Source organism: Balaenoptera acutorostrata, chromosome 4, assembly GCF_949987535.1.
Source record: "Balaenoptera acutorostrata chromosome 4, mBalAcu1.1, whole genome shotgun sequence".
Lineage (NCBI taxonomy): Eukaryota > Metazoa > Chordata > Mammalia > Artiodactyla > Balaenopteridae > Balaenoptera > Balaenoptera acutorostrata.
In genome coordinates, this window is record NC_080067.1 from 126936885 (window position 1) to 126940927 (window position 4043).

Genomic DNA, 4043 nt, shown 5'->3' on the forward strand with positions numbered 1-4043 from the left:
CTAAGTCTCAATTTACAGGCAGAGTAAAATTGCAGCTTACTTGATAGACCTCAGGAACCACAGAGAGAAACATAAGATGGAAAGTTTGAAACACATGGCAAGAGAGAAAGACCTGCTGGAGGAGACAGATGGACACCTGATTTGTTTTAAGCACTTAGGAAGACACACTCAGAAAATGGATTAAATGAGAAGAAATTGAGACTGAAATTAGTGACTTAACAAGTTCAGGAAAATTAGCAAGAAAAGAATGGGAGTTTCAAAGGGAGGAAAATGGACAGATGGAGGATCAGGAATAACAGAACACTTGATTGAAGGCAATTCTCTGAGTTGAATGAAGCATGTGTCTTCATATTGAGAGAGGTCATTGAGTTCCAGGCTGTACTGATGAGAAAGAACACCTATCTTGATAAAATACATCATCTCTAACAATAGAGAAATAATTTTATAATTCTCCATATGTAAAGATAAGCTACAAGCAGAGGAAAATAAATCTGACTGACATCTTTGTATTCCCCACAGCTAAATGCAGAATACCACTTATGAACTACTGAAAGAAAAGGATTTCAGCCCAGGAATTCCAAATTTACTAACGATGTCATTTGCATCTCAGATGCACAAAGATGTTTGAAGAGATGCCAGAATTCAAAAGTGTATTCCTCAACTATCATGCCTAAGAAAAATGTTTGGAAATAAAAATTTTTTAAAAAACTACCACCAAACCAAACATTAACCTAAACAAGACCTCAAAATATAGCAATGAAGAGAAGATGGAATAGTAGATTAACAGTGCTTATGAACATTGGTATAAATAAACTTGATATTTATACAACTTACACATGTGTGTCTGTGTAAATAAGTATACATAATATATAATGTATATTATTGATATATATTATTTCTATATTTATATTTATTTTGTTTTATATACATTTATGTGTAATATATAATATTATATAATTATATACAAATTTATTTATTTATTTATAGAATAACTCAAAATGGATGAATGTATACTTTCTGGTATTGCTTGAGAGCAGCATAAGACTCACAGAAAGATAGTTCTAGTAAGAACTATACTATCTTAGTCAAAATCCAAGATAGGCATGAAGCATGAGAAAAAGGAAGTTCAAGTTGTTCCATAGGTCTCATTGTGTGAAAGGGGAAATGGGGAGACTTTTAAAGTATTCTCAATATAGTTTTCTATACAGAAATGTAGTAAGAGAGAATTAAAGAGCGTGAGGCAGTATAAACAGTGCCTTTCAGTGAGAGAAGCAATTGTTAACTTGTAATAAATGTAAAATCATCTGATAAAGAGAGAGGAATGGTAAATTTCAATTCATGGGAAAGAAATGCAGTAAAAAAATCCAAATTAACAGTGATTGAAAATAGGAACTGATAGAAGTCAGCACAGATAAAGGTATCTCTGATATAAAATAAGCAATAAACTTGAAGAAAAACAAGTATATGAATACTTAAATTAAAAATGAAAGAACTGAATTAATTGATAAACTTTACTTATGATTTCAACATCTTAATAAAAAATACATTTCAGATAAAATAAAAACAATTCAACTTTAAAGCAGGTAGGACATAAAAATTCAAGTAAGGTATCTCAGGTGTTGAGTGAAAAGAAGCAGATACATGCTATAAAATATGTGAACCTAGAAGAATCAGATGACCAAACAATTGAGAGTTATGGGATTGTGATGACTTATTTTAATAAATTATAACAACACAGCAATAATGTAACCCAACTTTAGAATTATAAAATCAGAGACCACTACATCTATATGGCAGTGGAGTGTGGAAATATTGATCTTAATAGTTGGCTTAAAAAGAAACAAAAATCCAGCATCACAGGAATACTAGAGAAACTGAAAAAATATGTTGGGACCCTTCACATAATTTATCAACATGGCATTTTTCACAGTGACCTGAAACCTGTTAACTTTCTGATGGAATGCTAAAGCTAATTGATTTTTTGGGTTGCAAACTTTATATAACCATCCAGGCACAACATGCATTGATTAATATTGTAAGGTTGGTACAGTTAATTATAGATTACCAGAAATAATCGAAAATATATTTTCCTCAAGAGAAAACAGAAATCAAAATCAAAGTTAAGCCTTCAAAGTGATGTTTGATCTTTAGGATCCATTCTCTATTAATGACTTATGGGAAAATGCCATTTCAGCATGTAAATATATTTCTAATCCATGTGCAGATTTCTAAACAATTTTAGATTGTTTAGATTTAGATTTTAGATTTAGATTTCCAAGCTATTTATCTTAACCATAAAATTAAATTTCCTGAAATGTTAGATAAATTTCTTTTAGATATGAGGAAGCGTGGCTTAATAAGGGGCTCTAAACAGGAGTATATCCATTTCTGAGCTTCTGGTGCTGTATATGATCAATTTCAAATTCACCAAAGTACTGAGATGGATAAGAGAACCATCAAAGAAATAAAACATATCCTGAACCAACTTGTTGGTCCAAATTCTCCTAAGTCCATTTTGAAAGTTGTTAGAACTTTATGTTAGTAGAGTAGTGTTGAAAGTAATGATTCATCTTCATCATCTAAGCCTTTTGGAAAAAAATGTGTAGAAATGGCTTGCAGCTACTCATAACCTGTCAAATAGCACCTATAAAAATATTGGACTGTTGTACTCTTTATTGTCTTCAGAAGTCGACTCTTGAAGATGACTTTGCTCTGAAATTTTATGTGTCAATGGATAATCCCCCAAAGAAAACTCTAAAAATAGCAACCACTGATGGTACCATATGCAATAAATTCTAGAATTGTTTTTCACTGTCGTGTAGTTTACTATGAGTCTAATGTACTTGATGTGTTTTCACATTAGAATAAATGTTGGAAAATTGAAACATTGGGAAAATCATGTAAAAAGTTTTGTAGAATAAAATGAAACTAAAATTTCAAAGAATAAAAGGAGAGAGAGAGAGAAATGAAAGAAAGGAAAAAAGGAAGGAACTGATCCATCAGAAGACAAAGACTGTCATACTGGATTAAGAACTAACACCCAGGGCTTCCCTGGTGGCACAGTGGTTGAGAATCTGCCTGCCAATGCAGTGGACATGGGTTCGAGCCCTGGTCCGGGAGGATCCCACATGCCGCAGAGCGGCTGGGCCCGTGAGCCACAACTACTGAGCCTGCGCGTCTGGAGCCTGTGCTCCGCGACAAGAGAGGCCACGATGGTGAGAGGCCCGCGCACTGCGATGAAGAGTGGCCCCCCGCTTGCCACAACTGGAGAAAGCCCTCACATAGAAACGAAGACCCAACACAGCCATAAATAAATAAATAAATAATTAAAAAAAAAAAAAGAACTAACACCCAGATATGTTATATTCAGAAACAAAGATTCTCAAAATGAAGTGATTTTTAAAAAAAAAAAAAGTTGAAGATGTAGGAATCAGCAAAGAAACAAGCACAGTCAGAACAAGACATGTGGAGAAGAAATACTAAGAGAAAGTAACATTACAGATTATAAATCAATAAAAAGGATGGAGACATCCATCATGTATTAATAAAATACAGCAGGGACATGGATTTTGCAGCCATAAATCTATTTGTATGAACCACAATAGCATCTAAATGCAATGAAAACGACTAGTAAAATTAGAGGAAGTGTTCAAAAGAACTTTTTAATCCTAAGATCTTATTAAAAACTAATGGCAAATATTTATTAAATAATGCAATCAATAAAGTTAATTTAAAAGTACCATAAAGAGCCATAAGTCTTTCCAATTGCAAGGATGTATATACTTTTTCTTATGTCCAAATAACATTTACACTTTTTAACTATCATTCTTCCATTCAAAGCAGCATTTCTAAAACAGATTTTTAAGATGTTCACAAGATACTTTGTATTCAGAAACAAAAGTGTTCTATGATTAAGAACATAGTTTCAAGAAAGTTTGTACATATTTTATATCCCCTCTTTGAAATGACATACATGTGCATATATATATATGTATACATTACATGATTTGAAATATTTTATTAAATTTTTGTCTATATGAAAG

At 32.2% G+C, this 4043-nt stretch overlaps 1 pseudogene; it reads left to right on the top strand.

Moving 5' to 3' along the window:
* Positions 1–592: 592 nt before the first annotated feature.
* On the top strand, positions 593–2799 carry LOC103003032 (dual specificity protein kinase TTK-like; annotated as a pseudogene).
* Positions 2800–4043: the final 1244 nt, after the last annotated feature.